A 24,549-nucleotide genomic window follows, 5' to 3' on the forward strand; every position below is an offset into this window, starting at 1 on the left:
AGCTGATCCGCTTTGCAGTTTCCAGCGAATCCACGGTGGCCGGGTACCCACACAAGTCGGATTAGTTCGAAGCTACTGATAACGATGTCAGACACTCCCTTACTATCTTAAAGCGTACTGTCATCGAATTGAAGTACAGTATTTCCGCTCTGCTATCGGAGCGAATGCACACCTCACAATAAACTCATGTCTCTATCTATTTTTTGGTCGTAAAAGAAAATTCGAAAAAATCACTACAAAACTAATGTCAGGGGAATCGATTTCCGGGTATTTGTCTTTCCGTCCGCACCTCTGTTTGTTCGCTGCTGCTTGGGAATCTCAAAATGGGTAAATGGGCGGAACGGCATATTTGTCACGCCCCAATTAATTAGTAACAAATAATATGATTTTTTATCTAGTCTATAGAATTGATGTTTGAATCAAGTTTAGACTCAGAAAGGAAGAGATAACATTAGTATTTACTAGTTGAAATGTTTTTAAGTTGCCCTTTAATATAGTTTTAATATATATCAGCATATTGGCAGACATTATTATTAACCCAAACGATTACCCTCCTCCCGCCCAACCGACGCGTGGGGCGCAGTCCGCATACGAGCGGAATTTGCCGAGTCTAGAAAGGCAAGAGATTTTTAAGCGTCTGGTCCTCAAACTGCTCAGCTACAGAAACAAACATTTCAACAGCTGAGAATTAAAAATTTATAAAAACAAAAAGTTAAAAATTTCTGATCTCGTTATATTTCACCCTCCTTAAGTTCTTATACGATTTTTTGCAAAATTAATAATAGTTAAAGACAGTTTATAGCAATTTGATTGGCGTAAAAAATATTTTCCGCTTCATTTTTTTTTTTATTGGAACTTTTTAATACGTTTTTAAATGCCAGCATAAATCATAGGAACGCCCTTGAAATAGCAAAATTTTAGTACTTAAGCTGTTTCTATATACTTATACATATGTATATGTATGCATGTATGTCCACCCACACTTATAGTTAACTCACTTAAAACATCCACGAACTTCCGTTTTAAATTCACAAAAATAACAGCACATACACACTTGTCTATATAAAAATATGTGTATGTAGGATTACCCTTGAAAAATTTAATGCGAGTCTGAACATTTTGGGACTCTCGCAACCTTCGTAGTAAAAACCACTACACTACATACTCACAACCATAACAAACTAAGGGTGGACTATCAGCGAGTAAGGATAGTAAAGTATATGGCCTTATGTATATAGATCTATGTATCTCTAAATGTATGTGAGTTGTTGTTGTTGCCTTCCCCCACTTTAAATTCCGCACACTTAACAAATGCCGAAAAATTCGCCATACCCATTCACTTAAGTGCCGAGCGCGTCAGTCGCACGACTGCCTCAACGCACAACGCACGCACCATCAGCGTCAACATCAACAACAATAATAACAACAACAACAAGAGCAACAATCAACAGCAACATCAGTCCAAATTACGTTCACAATAGAATCAATAATAATAACAACAATGCCGAACAGCTGCAGTTGTCTGGCCAACCAACCAACCAACCACCCTTTGAAAGTGTGCAAAAATAATAAAAATAGAAAATTACAACAACAATGCCACTCATCACCTCCATGCGAAGAAGAACAGAAGATTCATGTCGGAAACGCGTTGTGGCGCTAGCGAAGACGTGACCGTACAGATGACAGACTAACTGACAGCGCTGCCACCCTAAAACAACGCCATGCCATAACAAGAACAACAACAACAACAACAATAGCAATAACAACAATGCACTTAGCGCAGTCGCCCGGTGAACAAAAGCAAAAGGAAATGGAAAAGAAGAAAAATCAAAATAAAAGCAGCTGACGAGCTGCTGCCGACGACCAAACACCGGCTCACGCAACCAAACACAAACACGAATACTTGCACGTGAGCAGCGGTAAGCAGCAAGCAACAACAATAACACCGATGCAAACAAAAGCAAAAGCCGGCAAGCGGTGAGATTGCGAAAAACAGCTGAACAACAATCAACAAAAGGAAATGCACAAAAACAAGAAAAAAGCGAACTCACCAAGCATTCAATGCTTAAGAAGAGCGTAAGCGAGAGAGCGCGAGAGCGTGGTTTGTGGAAAGCGTGTAAAGTTCATTTTCCGACGCATTCGTTTGCTTGAAAGTCATCGCCTCATTGCTACCAATTTCCACAAATTCATTGTTTGCATTCATTTTCATTTACCAGTGTTCATACCTCAATAGTGGCATATAACTCGTATTATCATATGTGCAATCAGTTAAGTGGAAAACTAAGTATAATTTTGGATTTATTAATGGAGAATATTTGCATCGTAGAACAGCTGGACTTATGTAATTTGCAAATTAATTAGTTTATTTATTTAATTTTTAGGCCTATTTTAAGCCCTTTATATGCAGGTCTGATCTTAAATGATTGTTGTCTAGATGTAGAACAACATTGCTTCTTAAAAATCTGTTATCTATGACCGAACCTGGAAGAGCTCGCAGATGATTTTGAGCTCTTAAACAATACTTAACCGATCTTTTAGAGATTTTCAACAATAATCTCTCGAGTTTCAAGAGCTTAATAAGCTTTTCGCACCGGATCTAATTGATGAATTAACCGGCCTTCGTTCGATTAAAACACTGATTTAGATCGATTTACCAATCCTTTATACCGCAATTTATTGATATAGTTTAAGTTAACACACAATTTGACCCATATATTCGTTCAATAGAATAACGAAAATCATCATATATAGTATATGAGGCCTGAGGTAATTCCTAAACCGATTTCACTCATTTTCACCACCAAAGTACACTATATCTAAGACTATACGCTCGCTTAATTTTGATAAGGTATACCAATATATACGGAATGAAACCCGATTTTAATAATTTTTGGAACAGAGACACACTATTAGAAGAAAATAATTTCATTGGAATTACATTAAAATATCTGATATTAACGGAACCGCAATGGGAACAACCGGATATGATGTGACTGGATATGATGATATGGGAACTGATGATACAAGAACCGAAAACGATGTTCCGGAACCGGGTGTGGTAACCGGGTCTTCTGTTGCCGGAACCAGATATGATGTTACATGTCCCGGAAATTATCTTTAGGATGTGGGTTAACCTGATACGATGTTACCAGGTCCAGAAATTATGTTACCGGAACCAGATATGGGATAACATTTTACCGGAACCAGATATGGATCAACCGGATATGACGTGGCCGGGGAACCGGAAATGATGTTACTGGATCAGGATGTGAGGCAACCCAAACCGGAAATAATGTTACCGGAACCGGGTATGGAGTAACCGGATATGAAGTGACCTCATTTTCCATCCGTGTCATCAGGGTTTCATTGAAATTGGTCGAGTAGTTTTTGAGATATGGTTTTTGAACCATAAGGGGGCGATTCCATTTATTTGTAAATCTGAGAGATATCGTTTTCCGTTAGTAAGTATAGAAGGTGGGCGTGGTTAATATCCGATTATATGAATTTTAATAGAGTTTAATGGAATGGAACGGGAAACGACTGCAGAAAGAAAGAAATGTAAAAAGAAAAAAAAAGAACATCCAAATATGCTTCTTCCTAGTGCGATCCTTATACCAAATTTTATAGCTTGTATAACTTTAGCAAAATTTTAATTGATCAATTAATTTGGCTGTGTGAATAGGCTATAACAGACTTGATATGTTTTGTTACGAACTCTCACTACTTTGCGTGCCTTTCGTAAACCGTTTCATCAGTCTAACTTGGAAAGCATTGAGTGTAGTGTGGCAGAACTACTTTTGATGAGAAAATACTCATATCCTCACTTTTCTTTTTCGGTTCAGTGGGTCAAAAAAACGTTTCGTATATTTATACAAGCAGCAGAGGCCGCGAAAGTACTTTAATTGCCAATATTTGAGCATATTTCTCATAAGAATATTCCTCATAGAATAGGCAAGTCATTTACTCGATGCAAACAGAACTATTTTCCATTGCAGTTCATAGGAAAATCTTCACTTCTTTGACTTCATAGGAATTTGCTAAAATTGGATCAATGGCGGAACAAACATATAGGCAAAACTATATACGATTATGTGAAGGAAAAGATACAACTGACGAATATGTGAAGAGCAAAAATAGTTAAATTTTATGAAATACAAAATGTTTCCGAAGATTACGCACATTCATCCCACTGTACCACTACCAGCATCAGCAAACATTACCTGCTAAAACATCAAATGCAAGTTCTCTTCTAAGGCATTCACATACACACGCATGAATTTTGTTTACAAGTTTTTCCCCCCACCTTCCAGTTGTCATTGCTGCCGCCGCTGGTTGGTGGCAATAACAATTTCGCTTTTGTTGAAGAAACACCGCAGAAAATTGCAACCAACCACACACGATCCACAATTCACCCGACCTCACTGCGTTGCATTGCGCCGACACACAGCCGCACTCGGCAACTCAATGCAGCGCTCAAGACGCGAATGCCGTCCAATTGGACTGCACTTGTGCACTCGTGGACTCAGTCATTGCGTTCGCGGCCGACAGTTGAACAGTTGGAATTCGTTGTCGCTGCGTTGCGGATGCTCAAATCGGATGTGCAAGCGCAACACTTTTCGCATCTTTCACACACACGAGTGCAAGTGCGTGTGCTAGAGTGTGTGTAGTCGTACGGTCGTATGTGTAACGGTTATTGTGCTAATTTTGTGCGGAATTTTTTGTAATTTTAATTTGCGGAAAAATTTACACTTTTGTGTTAACATTTTTGAATGGTAACAAATTAGGATAAATAGATTAGAGGCGTGTGTGTGTTGTTTTTCCAGCCGCTGCAGGCTGAAGTCGGGAATTAGTCGTGCACAGTTATTCCGGTCAGAACGAAGCTTTAGCTGACTGGCTGTTGTTCTGGTCAGCGGTTTACACGGTTAGAGGTATATTAAAGTGATTTTTAAAATGTTATTACGATTTTCAAAATTTTCGAAATCGAAATTTTTTTTTGAAAACTAAATTATTTAAAGTGCTGAGTGAAAAATTCTGAAATTTTTAAAATTGGAAGAATTTTTAGTTACTATACTTACGATTTTCAAAATTTTCGAAATCGAAATTTTTTTGAAAAATAAATTTTTCGAAGTGTTGGTGAAAAATTCTGAAATTTTTAAAATCGTGAAAATATGATTTTAATGCATACTGTTACAAATTTGATGTTTATAAATTCTAATTACTGAAACTAATAATTTTTTACAACAAAAACAACAACAACAAAAATTTTCTCAATCGTGAAAATATGATTAAAAATATTATAAATTCGAATTCTTAAAGCAAATCAATTTTTACAATAAAAACAACAACAAAAATAAAAAATTTAAAAACAATAAAGAGAACGGCTCATATTCTAAATCTTATCTTACATTATCAAAACATAAAATGCAAAAATCGCAAAAAACAACAACAAAAAAATCAGTATTTGCCATTTTCTTGCAAACTTAATCCATTAAGTGCTTCAAATCGCACACAAGCGTGTGAGCAACCTACCTCAAGCCACTGAGGTGACGCTCATGCAAACGCCGTAAAAATAAAGTTAATAAGCACAGCACGCCATTTAAAAGCAGAATACTGGTGAAAAAAAAACAAAACGCAAAAGATAATAAAGAAACAAAAAAAAAACAACAACAAAAACAAAGCGCAACACTAAGCGGCTTTGAACACGGCGGAAATTCACTATACAGCACACTCATATAGACAGACAGATAGTCAACAGTTTAAGGTGAGTGAAGTACCCCTCGCGCTGCCAGCGCTTTCCGGCATACCAAGTTTGGGTCGCCTGGCTCAAAGTGTCTGCACATGTGTAGAAAATTATATATATTTATAAAATGAAAAAAAAAATCTGCTGAGCACATGTGTTCTTCACAGCAATAAGCAAGCAAATAATCAAGCAAAAAATTTAGTAAGTAAATACAACAATAAATACAAGCGAGCTCACAAAAGGTAAAAACCCAACAACAACAGTGTCTCTGTTTCAGCACTTTTGCTTTTCTCGTCTCTTCAATGCGCTTCTTTTTTTTATTCAATATACTCGATTTGTGTGATTCTAATTCCACTTTGCGCAAGTGTCTTCCAGAGCGCTACTCAGCTGCTTAGTTTAACTGCTGGCTGTCTTACACACCGAATGCCATAAAAAGTTAATTTCAGGAAATAGGAAATGAAAACAATCTACACTCATGCCTGTTTGTTGTTGTTATATTCTCAACAAATCGGTTTTTTATCATTACTGTGGGAATCACATTTTCATTTGATCATACTCAGGAGCAAAATATATAAAATTTATTGAGTGATAGTCGAGAAGAGGTTATAAATATTAAATAAATTAAATTATAAAAAAAAAATCTATAAGAATTATGAAAATTGCATGGCAAGAGTGAAAAGCTGCTGTTCGATAAGTTATCTCCTAAAAATTATCCGCTAGCTGGCGCTGTGGTTGAGTTATTTTTGAGATGGCAGTTTTGAGTTAAAATTTTCTACATTATTTTAGATATACATATATCCGGGTTTCTTAAATAGCTAGTAACTACTACTACTACTAAGGTCGGAAAAAATCTGACCTTAATATTTTGGGTAAAACTTCTTTAAGTTTTTTAAGAGGTTAGGTGGGTTTCAGAAGCTAAAAGCAAGATTATTTTCAAACGTTTTTTAAGATATATAATCAGCGAATCAAATATACATGTTTAAACAGTATTTTGTGAAATTTGTATTTAAAAATTCCGAAAACTCTGCCGTTGGCACCTCATCTCCCATAACGTGTCCAAAAAAAAATCGTCTTACGGTGGACATCATAACTCATAATTGGTTCATCTAAAATCAATAAACTAAAAATATTTCGATAGTACATGGATAAATCTAGTTAATGAACGAAGGCAACAAGAAAATATTGAAATTTGAATTTTTGACAGAATTTTAATCAAAAAACTCACTTTTTTGTTCAAATTTTCAGAATATATTGGCTCGAAAAAAATAGTTACAAAAATATAAAAAATTCCTTCGTTCATTAACTAAATAATACTATTCCAAAGACGTGTGTAAAACTGAAACAAACTCGCTTCATAACTATTTGAGTTATCGTGTCCATCGGCTTGAAAAAGTGAGTTTTGAGATGAATGTGTTTAAAGTTTTACATTCGTACGTGGCCTGATGGGTGGAACTTTCAAGAGGTATATTTCTTAGAATATTACTCGGATTAATGTGATATTTTTGGATAATATTTTAGACATATTAGGTTGTCAAATATCTCCCTTCCGCTTTTTTGCTCTTTATTCAATGCTTTATAAAAAGTGTTACAGTGATCGGATCACTTTACCCTCTTGGGTCAAGCACTGGTCGATTAAATCGTTTTATATCGATCTCAACATTAACCCAACAAAATATTTGTAGAGATCTGTTTGCATCCCAAACTTATTCTCAACTGAAAATGTCACTTTTTGAGCCGAATTCTCGACATTTGCACGGAATACGAATGCTGCCAGAAAGAATGGTCGACGGCCAATTTTTTTAATAACATTTTTGTAACCGTTTTTATACAAAAAAAAAGTCTTAAATTTACAAAAAAAAAAACCGGAAGCAAAGTTGTAGACTTAATAGGTGGTAATCATTTGGCGCTATGTCCGGGCTATATGGTGGATGCGATAAAATCTCTCATTCGAGCTCCCGTGGCTTCTGCGAGTCATCAACGAAGTGTGTGGTCTGGCGTTGTCCTGGTGGAACACTACACCCTTTCTGTTGGCCAATTGTGGACGCTTCTGGTCGATCGTCTGCTTCAAGCGGTCCAGTTACAACCTAATATTTCACTATTTAATAAGACATTTTTTTTATTTTCAAATTTTTAAATTCTGAAACCCACCTAACCCTTAAGAACAATATTTTTATGATTTTTTATTTATAAAATTATTCTAAATTGAAAAACAAAGTCACCTACTCATATTTGTTGTAATTGCATACTACTTTGCACATATCTCCTATTTTTCTAATATTACCCATTATGTTTAACGAAAAGTGCAAGCAAACAGTTGAAATCTCACATTAAAATAAAAAATGCAACCGCTCGTCCGTCTATCTATTTATCATCACATGTGTACGCCAAAAAGTTTTGCCATAAAAGGAAAAGTAGTCTAACAAGCTGAAAAATTATCATTGAAAACAAACTGGACTTGACTCGCTACCAATTTCACATTTAACACAAAGACACACAAAAGTCATACGAAGGAAGAAACAAAACAAAAAAAAAAAAAAAACAAAACACTCGAAGATACTTAAAGGCAATAAAAGCAAAATTTTAAAATAATGAAGACAAACGGACTGGGTTTGAGAAATGTCAAAGCAATGAGCTCACAAAATAATAAAATGAAATGAACAAGTGTTATTGAAAATCATAGCATGAAATTGAAGTTTGTTCGAACATTAAATGATTTTCACTAATTTAATAGATTTTGACAGATGAGTATTTGTTTGGCGGAGCTTATGGAGTAAGATTAAAAAATTGACACTTAATTTTCTTAATAGTATTAAGAAATAAGTAAAAATTATGATATTATCAATAATCAATTTAAGATATCTTTTAAGATATCAAAATCTTTAAATAACACCGAGATAATTAAAATCAATTCAGAGTAGAGGTTGGGTAGAATTTATTGATCAATGTGTGCTTTCTTGGCTTCTAGAACTAGGCAATTTTTTTATACAGATTATATTTTAGTTTTCTCCCCAAAACTTAGAGACTGGTAGTTCAGGACTAAGTTTGTTTCTTTGGTCGACATTGTATGCCCACTTAGCTAACCACTTTGGCAACTCTAACAGTCAAGAAACTATACCCAATACAAATTTTTAAAAATTTTTGGATTTGATTGCTTTGCTGAGAGTTCTTCTTTACTTTTCGATTGCCTACTCAGTCTAAGGTAGCATATGCAGCATCAATGCAGAGTGATTCTGCATTGGATTTCGAGACTGACATTGTTCTCATCGGTGGCGCTGTTAGGTCACTCATTTGTAATTCGTTCTTATGTGGCGGGTCCCAAACTCTAGGCGCAACCACAGAAGCGGGTTCTCACTTTAGCTCGACTACAAACGGATATCCGTTGGCTCTCCAGGGGATACTTGGTCTAAAACCGAAAGTCGTGAGTCATATGCAAAATAATCATACGGGCCACTCCCAATGTCAGTCAGAAATTTTCTTCACTTACGTGACTTCATCCTCCTATGTATGCATAAAAAACAAAGAGTTCGTTGTTGTTATTATCCATTTAATTCACGTTATTTGCTGTTGAAAAGTACAGTAAAGAATCTTTGAAGAATCTTTATAGTACAGTATACTCTCGAAAAGTAAATCGATTGGTATTTTGAGTAATATATATATATGGTATACTTTTCCAAATATATACATAAATTATCTGTTTTTATAATATTAAATGCATTTTTAAACTTAAAAAAATCATTAATTTATTTGCTTCAATAAAACATATGGATTTACATGAAAAACTTATTTACATTTACATACATACATATTTACTATGAAGAGAAAAAATCTTGAATATTCTTTTGTTTTTTTTCTGATTTGCATCGTTTTCATTTTTAAACCAGTGGATCAAGTAGGAGAGTTTATTTACAAAAAAGACGCGATAAACAAGAGAGTAAGTGTTTTTGCAACATTGTAAAAAACGCTGCTTGCTTCGTTTCGTTTCGAATTTTTTATCACACTCTCTGAAAAGTAAATTAAAAAATTTACTTTTTCGAGGTGCATGTGTAATCTTAAAGGTGATTAACTTTTCCGCGATTATTTACTTTCTGAGAATTTACTTTTCGAGAGTATACTGTAATTAAATTTCATATAGTAGTGTTTCATCCACTCCAAATATGAGAGATATATCTGATGTCGTACAAACCATGATCTCCTATAAAACCAGTTGTCCAAGTTCTGGAACCTCAAAAATCTACCTCAGATAGGTCAAAGTAAATTTTCGCTCTTAACCATAAAATTTACATCTAATCTGCTCAATACTCAGATAAGCTTATAATGAGGTTGATTCAGTAGACCATATTTTTTTCCTTAATCCGTGAAAAAATTCAAAATATAAAATCTTTCTATTGTCTAAATATAAATTTGCTATAAAATCCTCTCCAAACCCTTCAACATAGATGAAAAGCTAAGTTTGAACCCAAACCAAATATATGTATATATACTCATACTAGCATATATATGCTCCAAAAGAGCATTAAATAATAATAAAATCCATTATTCCAGTAAAAAGACAACCCACTGCTTACCAGAACTCAGCTACTTACTTACATTTTCTACACAACAAAAATAAATAAGAAAATAAGAAAACGCTTAAAGTGAATAAATTATTTAGTTCTAAGCCAAGATTAATAAACTCGTTTCAAGCGTACGCTTTCTACTCGCGCGCTAATTGCTGAAAAGACAAAGATCTTGTCAAGAAAACTACAAAATAAACAAAACAAAACAAAATAAAAAAAGTAAACAGAGAGCCAAACGCACAGAGGCACAGAAGCAACCAAAAAAAAAAAAAAAGAAACAGCCAGATCAATTAAGAGTGAGCTGCAAGCGGTAAAAGTTAAGTAAGTAAAATATAAAAAACAACAAAAACAATCGATTACTGTAAAGAAAAAGTTAGGCAACCGAACGTCAATGATCTACAAGTGTATATAAATATGTGTATCCATATGTACATATATATGTGTTTGTCTACTGGAGGCCTTGAGGCGCATTAAAAAATGGCCAATGACCATTTCAGCCAAGTTGTCGCAGCAAAACAAGCGAAAATAGAAATTACCAAAATTGTAACTGGGACAACGAACCAACTAACGAGTGCACACACACACACATACATATGTATATTATATAGAAGCTCATGCTAATGCGCTTTATATAGGAAAAGCAACAAATGTTGAAGAAAAAAATAAAAGTTCTGCTGCTGAAGGCTGACTTGTAGACGCACAATTGCAGAGACAATCTAACAACGCAGCTGCCAAAGGCATCACACGAATCGTTAGATGACATTCAATACGAGGCGAGTTCGGAGAGAAGGTGATTTCTTGCTTTTGGGCAAAAAGAAAATTCTTTATGTAGACTGTATATGTAAGCTACATAGATCTTAAATATTCCCAAAAAAACTCTCGAAAGAAGGTTTTAAAAAATAGTGAAGACCTCTTTATGGACATCCAATCTATACCATTTCTTCTAACACACATGTGTTTATTCAGAATAAAGTCAACTAGAATAATGAGAATCACTAAATATATAGTATACGTGGGCTGGGATAATTCCTAGACCGTTTTTACTCATTTTCACCACCCAACTCCATCATATCCATAATTATATGTTCTCTCGATTTTGCTAAGATATCCCACATATTAACCGATACATACGGTTTAAAGCCCACTGTAAATTCATTCCCATGGAAATTCCGTATACTATGTATATGGGAACAAGTAGAATTGAACTTTTTTGCCCACTACTTGCACTGAAGCACACTTGTAGAAAAATATATTTCCTTTCAATTTCTTTATAGTATCTGTGAGATTTAAGTATATTTTCCGCAAGAAATAAGTCACAAGCGAAGAGTTTCTCATGTTCGGTATGTGGGACCTTGAAATGTTATAGTCCCCGATTTCAGTGATTTTAAGATGGGTGATGTCACACTTGATCAAGTTTTGTACCAATATCTTGGAGATAATAATGAGGTGAAAAGGTCTAATCAAGAACGGACTGATGCTAGTTTCGCTCGCTCTTGAGCTCTTGGCTCTAGAGCTTAAAATTATACTCGCTGATGATCACCTTAAAAATAGATTTTTCGAACCTGTTGTTCAAGCGATCCAGGCCGACATTCAATAGAATACTTCCAAGTGCCTCTTATATATACTTCCAATAAGACCTATTTTTGTAAAACGTACGAATTTTCTTCCAATCATTATCGTTACAAATTTTAGGTTATTCCAAAGTTCACAATCGACTTTTTTATACTTGAGTCTTAGTGTACACAGTCTATCTAATACCTACTACCATACTCGCTTCTAGGAAAGTCCTCATTCTGTCTCAGAAAATATTATACATATATCAAGTCCAGGAAAATTCGAGAGTTCAATCCAAAAACCACCTTACTCCTGAGTATCTACTGAGTTTCTTAAGCTCAAATATGGTCGTTAAGATCAAATAGTTCGAAATTTATCCAACCAACCTCGTAAACCAGCACAAGAATTGTGGAGAAATGTGTTATAAAAACAAAACAGCAAGTAAACCCAACAAAACTGGATGAACAAACACAAATAAGGAAATTGTTGAAAAGTGCAAAGAAAATTTCAAAAAACCATAAAGAGAACTTTACTTTGCATGTCTGTATCTACTATGTACATATGTATTATATGGAAGAATGTGTGTCTTGAAAACTTGTCGCTTGGTTTGTTAAATCGCTGCTGGTAGTGGAGTGCGTTCGACGGTTCGTTAGCCACCGTGTGCGGCGGCAGTGCGTCATTTCATTTGTTTACTTTTCCAATTAAAATGTATGGCATTCGCCAGAAATGCGTCTGCCGCCACCGTCGCACTGTCCCTAAGTGAATGCGCAGTCAAAGCGTGTAGCTGAGTGAGTGACCGTTTGACAGATGTTTGCTAGCTGCGTGTTGCTGCCGACGACAGGCGGCCTCTAAGCCACTGGCTACCAGCCGCAGCAGCCACTCAACAGCGTTCACATGCCCAATCCACTATTCATATAAAGTGTGTGTCATTCTAGTGGAAAGTGTGGTGAAAATGGTCGCTGAGGAAACACTTGTCGCATGTATACGCACCGACCATGACCAAGAAATCAAGAAATGGCCAAATCAAAGATTGAGCGCACCGGATGGCCATTCATACTTATATACATATGTATGTGTAGACCCGCACTCGCTCTCGCGCATTATCATTGGAAAGTATCACAATGGTGTTAAGCCGTCTGCGGCTACCGTTCGTTCGAGGGCAAACAAACAGCCGCAAGCAAGCAGCCTTGCCAAATTTCACAGCTCGAAAGAAAAGCCAGAATGTCTCCTTACATATATACATATATAATACAATATGTATTTGAATGGTTGGCTATAAATTATTTAAATCAGATTGTGGTTGCTGGTTTTGTACACTCAAAAATATAAATAATGAAAATACAGAGAGTCGATATTGATATGTAAGAGATATATTTGACAAAAAATATATTTTTTTCGAACGGTTTTTAAGTAAAAAAATTCTGAAAATATTATATGTGGATTATTGTTTACGGAAATGTATGTTAAAGTCTGATTTATTGAGACAGAAGGCCTAGTATATCTTCCCAGATATGCTAATTTTTTTTTTAATTTTTAATTTCATTAATTTCTTCAGTATTAAATATATTTTTTTATGAAATATTGTGTTACAATAGTATTAGTTACACTGTAGTATAAGGCACTGTACCCATTTTTCTTCTCAAAAGTCTGTATTTTGTCCAAATTTGATTCTTATATTAATTATATAGGCTATTTTGATGAAAAACTACTTTTTTTGTGACGGAACGGTCAAATTATTCTGAAACTACTATTTTCTGTTCAAAGCAATTGGACCCCAATCATCGTCTGAATTTAAATCGCATCTGATAGGTGTCGCTGCAGTCAAAGTATTCAAATGTTGCATTAAAATAGGTGCTTCTTTTAACTGATAGATGGCGCTGTGAACGAATTATACATACAGTGTAATTTCCATAACTCGGACTTCTATAACTCGAAAATCTTCATAACTCGAACTTTTGAATTGGCAGTAGCGTTTAGAAATCAAATTTCATACAAATTTAGTTCCATAACTCAAACTTCCTTAACTCGAAATCTTCCGAAAATCGAAATCTCTCTAACTCGACATTTTTGTGTGGACTATGGTGATTCGAGAAGTTCGACAGTATTTTAAAAATTTATTAAATGATCTACATACAATAATTCGAATTATAAACGGGAAAAAGGTGAATTAGTTATTTCCTGTCGAATAGGTCAAAATTAAAACAGATTTTTAGGCCTAGTGGATAATCTCTTCCTTTTGTTGAATCAATCTTTAAGGGGTTACATGGGTTTTTTTCTATGTAAAATCTAATTTCTGAAATTATCAAAAAGAAAAAATTAAAACTCATCCATTGTGAGGTCATTTCCGTTGACCCCTCGGAAAAAAGGTGCGTTCGCGTTGTCAGCATAACTCCTGATAGGGTCATCCAAAATGAAATAACAAAAATAATTTTTTTAGGTAAGACCATAAACTCGTGCTTGAATGAAAGAAAGACAAAAAAAGTAAAAAATTAAATTTTGGCAGAAATTTTTCCAAAAAAAATAAATAAAAATTTCGGTAAAATTTGCTTGAATTTTTTTTTGAAATAGTTGTAATTGACTAAAAAAATCATTCGTTCAAGCACGAGTAAGTTGTATCTCGAACACCTGTGGAAAATTTCATCAAGATCGGTTGAGTAGTTTTCGAGAACATTTGACAACCGACTTTGAAAACGCGGTTCCGAGAAAAACGCACTTAGAGTTTTGAGTAACAATAATGCCTGACTTGGAGCGCACACCTTCTAAAGGCTGTATCTCCGAAACTATTATTCGGATCGACTTGAAAATTCTTGAGATGTTGTAGAAATTAATAAGCAAAAACAAAAAATCAGTTTTTGAACCCACGAGACCCATGTAAGCCCTTAAAAGTTGAGGATTTATTGAAAATGACCTGAGCAAAAGTTTTCCCGTTTAAAATATGGAATTATGCTAAATAATGGTCGGAACAATCTTCATCTTAACCTGGTTAGAACTTAATAGAAATCTTGTTTTCACTAGAAGCGTTTATTGTCTATAAAGGAAGAATTCACATACTATCATTTATGCCCTATAGTATGTAAATTCTTCCTTGATAGACAGTAGAAGCTTCATAGGTATGAGTTATTCTAGTAATAACATCTTAATAACCAAGGCTGACGGGAATATGAAATAGACTTTCGCTCTTACAAATTTAATTATTCTCAGAATATGACAAGGCAACGGCTAACTGTTTGAAAAATTTTAAAAAATATGCTTTCAAAAAAGATATAAATGTTTCTTCTTACAAATTTTCTCTGTGTTAAAGAACTATATTTTCTCCCAATAATAACTACAAAGCAATAAATTCAAAAAAAAAAAAAAAATAATATCACTGCATTATTTAGACTTAGTCATCTTGGCTCACTTAATAAATAAATGAAAAATGCCACAAAGCTGCGCGTGCGCACAAGCTAACTTCATATTTTTTCCATTCTTCAGCCACAATTCCAAGCTGCTGCACTTTGATGAAAATAAAGAAAAAAGCTAAAAGCGAAAAGAATAAAAAATGAAAAAGTACAAAACTTAAAAGAATCGGCACAGCGTAACGAATTATTGTCAACCGGTCATTAAAAGTACCGTAAAAAACCGCCAACAACAATAGCAACCACAGCGAGCGCGAGCTCGAGCGACCCACAATTGCGGGCTTAATCAGCAAATTTTAATTGAGCAAAAGAATCAAATAAAACTGGAAAACTCGCTGTTTGTGGGTAGGCCAGCAGCTGGACAATTGCTTTGTAGCCGTGAGCTTAGATGAAAGTTTCACAAACCGAAATAGAAGAAAACAAAATCACTTAAGTGCACTTAAAGCGCGCGTTCTCAAGCGTAATTCATCAGCCAAGTTGGCTTGCGTAGCCGTGAGTTTAGAACTGAGGGCGGGTGGGTCTGTTGGTAAGCTTTAAGCGGCGATGTCGTGTAATTGAAGACATGACATTTTCCCGCAATTCCACTGGCCGGGAAGTGGTCAATTTGAAACTGGGTAAGTGTTACAGCGCCGCAGGCTTAGTGCGTGACTCTCGCGCACTTGCAGTAGCTTTACTGCTGGAGGCTGATTATGCAGAGAGGATAATCATTTATGCAAACAAGTGTAATTGGAAGCGTTCTTGGTTTGAGGGGTTTAGGACTTTTACTTCAAATAGCAACTTTTACTTCAAGCAAATACCCGTATATGGAACGGTTAAAAATGGTCCTTTCAAGACCATCCTCTCGGTTCTATTTTGAAGACTAGTTTGCTTTAGATCCGGCTTGAGCTTGAATGACCTCTGAACTCTAAGGAACCCTCACAGAAGTAGTGTAACGGAGTAATATAACATTCCTGGCCAAATAAACTGTTAGACTTCGGACCCAGTCAATTTTATAAAGGCGTTGAACGCCATTCACAGTGAAACCCCATTAACAGCTACTTAGATTCCCTGCCAGTGAATAGCGTTCTTGTAGTCAAACCACCACTTCTTTGCATACCTAATGAACCTGATTTATCTAACATCCTTCTAGCTATGATCCAACTATGTAAAAATCTCTCGTTTCCTGGGCCTCCTCTTAGATCACCTCGATGACAATCAATTATGCACTTTCTCTCCAATCAGGGTCTAGATAATTACTACAACAGCTGACACAGTTCTTGAAATTAATCCGATAGTAAATGGTTGCCCAACGAAATCTGCCATACGGAATCTGAAACCCCGTTGGCTTTGTACCTTTCGAGAGCTATAAAATATTGGGTTATTAAACCCCATGCACCAGACAGTAACTTTCTTCTGCAAAGGTGCGGCAATTTACGAACCAGTTGGGCCTGAAATATTCCCAACCGCTGATCAGAATTTAACGGTAAGAATGTTTGGGTCAAGAAATAAATTTCCACGGTTTCTGAGTATTATCACATATTTTTTTTTCTTCATTGATTTTTAGCTTGTTTCGGGCTGAATTCCGACTTACTGTCTTCTGGCATTACTTTTGAGACTGTTTCGCACGAAGATATCGTTATTAATCGGTTTCTTCATCTGAGATATTATATTTCTGAAATATTTCTGGGATTTCTTAACATTTTGTGTTTTTCCCTCTTCAGCATTGTTTTACTCTCAAATATTTTATAAATCGCTGAAAGCAGATAAATTCGAGGTTCCAGTTAGTTTTTTCGGCTTTTGTAATATCGAGATCATATTGCTCTGTCATAGGCTCAACCCACACCGGATTAGTCAAACACATCTTTGACTAATAATACACAAAACATATCTTGCTCTAACCTAAACCAAAAGAGCATGCGCTCTTGTCTCGCCTTCTTCGGTGAGGGTTGTCTCATATCAAGCAATGGGATGTTGTCGTATCAGACGATTAAAGGCGTCTTGACTTATCCAGCATGGGTTGAACCATAGTCAGCTTATAGCATTTTATTGTTCAAAATCAATCAATCCTAATCAAATACGTGATCGGGGCCTTCAAAGAGATCCATATTTTAGATATTCCCACTGAGGTATTATTACAATTTCTGTATGTTACTCATTGACCTAGTACTTCCTGTATTGTGGGTGATTGCTCGTCAAGTACGTATGTACTGTATATCTCAAATGTCATTCGAGATATCTGATATAAAATTTCGTTCAACCAATGTGAGATAGGCATGATAGTGCACCTGGTAACCAATTCTACTATCTGCTATCGAAACATAAGTATTACATAACTTCCAAAAGCGGCTGCCATGAGAAAAATACCAGAACTCACAGCCAATTAACTAATTAAGTGTCGCAGCGTTGTCCAACTGCAATCAGTCGGTGTATCTAACAGGTGGGTGTGCTTTTATCGCAAACATTGTTTCCCGTTTTAAAAACGAATTTCACACATTTTTCCCACCACAGCGAGGTGAACATGTTAATTTCGTTTAGCTGACAGCTTGTCAGCGAGTATATATTTTGAACACGAGTGTGGATATGTGAATGTGTGTGTCTTTGATTTCTGCCAAAGAAATATTCACATGGTTTATCAGTTTTTTAAAAACTAAATTTTCATTTGAACCAAATCGCATTTGATTTGACAATTATTTATTACAAATACACACACACTAATACATATGTACACTGGAGGCCTCTGAGTATGTTTGGACGTGTGTATGTGCTACCCACTGCGACAAGCAGCAATTTAGCAGCCGATTTGCCGCAGATAAACACCAAACCGTACCAAACCGTATCGATTGCCAAGCAATTAAGGCCAATTTAAAGCAAATTTTTATTTATCAAATATTTTGTCGATGGACATAACTGGGCTACGAGTGCTGGCGGCAAGCCTGGTATGAGTCGACCAAATACTATGCAGACATGTGTTTGTTGCAATGCGACAATTATCAGATATCAACAACAAAAACTATAGCAGTTTGTGACAACAATGATGTTAGACAACAATAGCTGTTGCATGAGCAACAACAACAACAACAAAATTGAGGCTACACCAACAATAACAAAAAAACAAAAGCAACAACAACAACAATGGCATCAAATAAAAACAAAAAAATATAATAAAACAAGTAAGGAAGGGCTAAGATCGGGTGTAACCGAACATTTTATACTCTCGCAATTTATTTATTTAACTATATTTATATTATATAATACACAATTTGACCCACATATTCGTCATATATATTGTATAAAGTCCATTGAAAGTTGGAAACCATAATATTAGGTTAGAAGCACCGAGGTCCTCATGTTCGATATATGGGGCCTTGAAAACCTATGGTCCGATTTCGGCGATTTTTAGAATGGGGCTGCAACACTATAAACGTAGTATTTGTGCAAAGTTCTGCACCGATATCTTCACTAGCATTAACTTTATATATTGTAAAGTAAACGATTCAGATCGTCTTCAAAGTTTTGGTATATAGGAAGTAGGCGTGGTTGTGAAGCGATTTGGCCTATTTTCACAACATATCATTGGGATGTAAGAAAACTATTACAAGCCAAGTTTCATTGAAATCGGTTCAGTAGTTCCTGAGATATGGTTTTTGACCCATAAGTGGGCGACGCCAAGCCCATTTTCCATTTTGTAAAAAAAATCTGAGTGCAGTTTCCATCTGCCATTTCTTATGTGAAATTTAGTGTTTCTGACGTTTTTAGTTAGTGAGTTAACCCACTTTTAGTAATTTTCAACCTAACCTTTGTATGGGAGGTGGGCGCGGTTATTATCCGATATCAACTATTTTCATGGTGTGTGGTGGGGTACGTAAGAGAATCGACTGCAGAAAGTTTGGTTTATATAGCTTCGTTGTGTTGTGAGATATATACACGGGGGGTCCACGCTCACTTCCCCAAAAAAATTACATCCAAATATGCCCCTTCATAGTGCGATCCTTTATTCCAAATTTTACTGTTATAACTTTATTTATGGCTTAGTTATGACACTTTATGTGTTTTTGGTTTTCGCCATTTTGTGGGCGTGGCAGTGGACCGATTTTGCTCATTTTCGAAAACAACCCTCTCACGGTCCCAAGGAACATGTGTTCCAAGTTTCATTAAGATATCTCAATTTTTACTCAAGTTATCGCTTGCACGGACGGACAGACGGATGGACAGACATCCGGATTTCAACTCCATTCGTCATCCTGATCATTTATATATATATAACCCATATCTAACTCTTTTATTTCTTGGTGACACAAACAACCGTTATGCGAACAAAACTATAATACTCTGTGCAACAGGTTGCGAGAGTATCAAAAATGCAATGACAACAACAACAAAAACAAGAAAAAACGTTAACTTCGGCTGTACCGAAGCTAATATACCCTTCACAAGTGCATTTCTTTTGGTAACTATGTGTTTAAGTAAATCTAAAGACGTAAGAAAAAGTAAGTAAAAAAAACAGAAAACATTTTACTAATTCTTTTTAGCCGGGTTGTTTGCTAGAAACATAAAGGTTATATAGTTAACCGATCTGAACAATTTCTTCGGAGATTGAATTATTACCTTAAGCAGTAATCCATGTCAAATTTCGTGAAGATACCACGTCAAATGCGAAAATTTCTCATACAAGCCATTGATTCCGATCGTTCGGTTTGTATGGCAGCAATATGCTATGGTGAACCGATCTGAACAATTTTTTCGGAGATTAAATTATTTCTATGAGCAATAACTCACACCAAATTTCGTGAAGATATGTAGTAAAATGCGGAAGTTTTCCATACAGTTTCGTTCAGTTTGTATGGCAGCTATATGATATAGTGGTCCGATATCGGTAGTTCCGACAAATGAGCAGCTTCTTGAAGAGAAAATAACATTTGCAAAATTTCAAAACGATATCTTAAAAACTGAAGGACTAATTCGTATATATGCAGACAGACGGACGGACGGACAGACAGACGGACATGGCTAAATCGACTCAGTTCAACATACTGATCATTTATATATATACTTTATTGGGCCTCCGACGCTTCCTTCTGGGTGTTACAAACTTAGTGACAAACTTAATATACCCTGTTCAGGGTATAAAAATAAAAATATCGACAACAACAATAACAACGCCAAAAAATAATAGTAATAAACTAATAATAATGTAATAGCCACATTAACAACAACAACAACAAAATCTGCAATTTGTATGCTATACAACAACAATTTCAGCAACAAACAATATACATATGTATATAAACATGTTGCCAGCGATCAACTGCAGCTGCGCACAGTGCAACACTGCAACAACAACATATAAATAAACAAAAATACTCGCCGCAGGATAATTGCTGCTTGCTTTGTATCAGCAGCATTGTCAACTAACAAAGCGTTTAGCAAATAATTTATGCATATTACAAGCTTTGCAGACTTGAATGTGATGTTGCCATAGGCATATTCATGCAGCCTGCTTTAGACTGAAATAAAAACAGAATAAAACTTGAATGAATTGTTTATACTTTTCATATGTTTATTTGCACCGTTGAAGACATATTTCCGTTGCGTTTACTTATTACAACAACTTTTTTTTTGCTTGAATGGAGTTGCCACATGTGCAAATATACATATATGAATGTCCGTGAGTCGGCTCGCTCTAATCAAAAGCAATTGTCGCTGCCACAACGCTTTGTTGCAACACAGTTTTTATTCTCAACAATATTTGTTGACTTCTAATTGCATTGGCTGCTGGAATTTTTTATTGATTTGTCGCCAGACAAATGTAATTTCAATTGCAAGCCACCGGATATGGCGCGAGGTAACTGGGAAGTGGTTCAATTGCAATCTCGAGAGCAATTCATTGATAAATGAACGCTTTGAAATTTATTTATTAGAATGCATATTTGACTATATATTTATTTATACAAGTAATTGTAAAGATATGCAACATGTAGCATGGGATATATCTCATGAAATAACTCAACATAAGTAAAATCTGAGAACAATCCACTATAGTACTCATTTATGTATGTATGTATGTCTACAATATTATTTGATTTATATAAACTGAGGAATTGTAGAAAAAAATATTTTTTGAATAAAAAATTTAAAACAGTTGGCAACACTTTTCAAACATAATCACCACGAAATTTTTTTGAATACTGATTTTTTATGTGCATATTGTAATTTTTTTATAGAAATTAATATAATTACATCTAAAATTTTAAACAGTGTTGCCACTTAATCTTCAATTAGTTCCATTTATAAGTATTTTTTACATATTCTCATTTCTATAGCCGTTAATTAATTAATCCTTTGAAATTAATCAATTTTATAGCATACATTTTTTTAAATAGGTGGCAACTCTTCCAAAATATTTTTGAAATTAAAACCTAATCTTTGCTGAGTTGGGTAGTCATATTTTAGTGTATTTTCTTTTATTAAAAATATTTATAACTTTATTATATATAATACAATTTTAATAAGTGGCAACTCCTGCAATATATTTTCGAAAATAAAACTTATTCTAGTGGTTGAATTAGTGGTCATATGTTAGTGTATTTTCCTTATTTAAAAAAAATATTAACTTTATATAATAAAATTTTTAATAGGTGGCAACTCTTGCAAAGTATTTTTGAAACTAGAACTTAATTTTTGCCGAATTTGGTAGTCATATTATTAAAACAAGAAAATTTTAAATTTTTAAACAGGTGGCATCTCTCTTGTAACTATTTTCAATAAAAAGCCTTTTTAAACATATTCAAGCCATGTTATAGCCTTTTCACACAGCCAAATTAATTGATCAATTAAAATTCTGATTGAGAAACCAATTTTTGCCCTTCACACTGCCAATTAGCTTCTGTGTGAAAAGGCTATTAGCTCTTTATCTCATAAATATTGTTGACAATTTTTTTTAACAAGTGGCAACCCTTTAGATTATTTATTGTTAAACTTCGGTGTAACTTTCAACGATACTTGAGGAACAAATGTTGTTTTTTAAAGCAAATCTAATAGACAGTCCTATAAAAATAGTCCATAAAAGCAAAAAGAAAAATTAGGCGATTTTCGTGAATTTTTTTAAAGAAAATTTATAGAAAATACTCGATCGAATTTTTCGAAGTTTTTTGGATATAATAAGCTATATTTTCTGCTATTTTTTAAGACTTTTTTTCCAAATATATTGAAAAATAACGGAGTTATGTGATGTCTTCGGAGATGCAAAAAAAACAGTTCCCCAACAGCTGACATGATTCCGGCCGAATGAATAGCTGAAACAAAAAAATTCAAAAAGGTTATTAAAGTTGAATGTATTTCCTATACAATGACCTACAACTTTTTTTTAAATATCAAAAATTTACAAAATGGCGTAGATCGTAGGTCTCGTGGGTATTTTATAGTAAATATATTCAAGAATACTCAGTTAAAATTTGAAGTCGATCGGTCAATTTCGCATCTAAACTTTCGAATATAGCGGTTTATACCTGCGAGCGGTCGAATTTCAGAAAGCGGTCATTAAAAAATTATACAAGATACGATCTTACCTTACCGGCAGGATATTTTTGAAAGTATAAACTATAGAATAAGCAAAAAACAAAACAAAATGGTTTTTTGAAGGTGTCACACTGGTATAGCCCTTTAATTGAGTACAAATAGTTAATTGACTTAATTAGGTACTGTCTGAAACGCATATAACCAAAATGTATATGGAATTAAAAGTTGAAAAAGTTGTAATTTGGATATATATGAATTTTATTGTGATTAAATATGGTAATATGTTTACAATAAACAAATAAAAAATAAATAGTTTTTTTTATTTTACTATGAATAATTTCGAAACTTTAAATTAATGTGTTAACATTAATTACTTTTTTTTGGCAAATGAATGAACAACACCTCCAAAACTTTAGCCCGGTGGCAGTATATAGTATGATTATATTTATAGGAATAGGAAAAATTATTAAAAATTAATAAAAGTGAAAATAATATTAATTGCCTTATTATGGCCATAATATTATTGAATTAATTTTAGCCGCACCAAAAGCGCAGCCCGCGGCTTTTCAATATAAATTAGCCGTTAACTTTCATTTGCCAAAATTGGCGTAAAATAAAGTTTAGCGTAATGAATCGGATGTTGGCCATAGTTTTCGACAGCGATTTCATAAATACATATTAATACCATTTTTATATAACGGTTAAGTATAAATGATTAAGCTTTATTTGGACTGTGGATTTCGCACAGCAGATTCCTCACCGCATTTGTGCAGTCGGTGTTAATACATCGCCAGCTGTGAGTGTGTGTGCGTGTGTTTGGCATTAACAATTTACATTTTTTGCAAACTTTTCTACTTTTATGGCAAATTGTTGCTTTTTTCCAACAATATTGAGAAAAATTTTGTTTTTTTCTTTTTTGCTTTGCTGCTTTATTTTATTGCCACAACGTTGCCGGCGGAATTAATTCATTTCTTTTATCAGCGTTTGTTGTTGTTGCTTTTTTTTTGTTTTTTGCCTCAGCACCCTCTCTTCGCAACAAGCCGCACTTGGTTAAAAATTTTAATTTATTTGCTTTTCATTATAAAATGAATACAATGCCAGTACCGTTTGTGGTGGCGTTGCCGGCCTATTGCGGCACATAACAATGCGAAATTTCCGCCGCAGACAAAGAAATGGCGAAGATAAAATCTTACTTACGTATGCGATAACAAAAAAAGTGTGCAAATGAAGAAAGAAGAAGAAGAAAATATAATAATAACGGAAATGAAGTAATTAATTTTGCGGCTAAATTGACTTTTTCATGCGCGCAAGTGCCGGTGGGTGTGTGTGTGTGTGCATTTAAATCCGTTTTCCGCCTTCGCAATTTGGTGAGTTATAAAATCTTTAGTTTTACATAATGATAGATATTTGTTGTAGAAATGCATATGTTTGTATGTATGTATGTATTAATAAAATCATAACAAATTTCTTTGAATCCTTTGGTCAATCACTTGTGGTTTTTGAGTTCAAAAAACTGAAAACGAAGTAGACTTAAAAAAAAGCCAAACAGAGTTGCCATGTTCATTTAATAGTTGTTTACAATTAGTATAAATCATGATTGATTTAATTGAACTTGACAAAAGCGTTCAAGTTTAGAATTTATATTAAGCTACAATATTTTTTCTGGGGTTGCCACCTGTTTGAAATTAATATTTTTTTGAAATAAAAAAATGTCAACCTCTAAAGTTCAGAATTTAAATTAAGCATTAAGCACACAATATTTTTTCTGGCGTTGCCACCTGATTAAAATTAATATTTTTTTTTCGAA

General features: G+C 34.4%; 1 long non-coding RNA gene across 1 annotated transcript in view; it reads left to right on the forward strand.

Annotated features, from left to right (window-relative positions):
* Window positions 1–5,208: 5,208 nt before the first annotated feature.
* Window positions 5,209–24,549, forward strand: part of LOC128921504 (uncharacterized) — a 96,057-nt gene continuing 76,716 nt past the window's right edge. Inside the window, exon 1 of the long non-coding RNA XR_008470938.1 lies at window positions 5,209–5,761. This is a non-coding gene — a long non-coding RNA (uncharacterized LOC128921504). The remainder of the gene's footprint in view (window positions 5,762–24,549) is intronic.

This window comes from Zeugodacus cucurbitae, chromosome 4 (genome assembly GCF_028554725.1).
Source record: "Zeugodacus cucurbitae isolate PBARC_wt_2022May chromosome 4, idZeuCucr1.2, whole genome shotgun sequence".
Lineage (NCBI taxonomy): Eukaryota > Metazoa > Arthropoda > Insecta > Diptera > Tephritidae > Zeugodacus > Zeugodacus cucurbitae.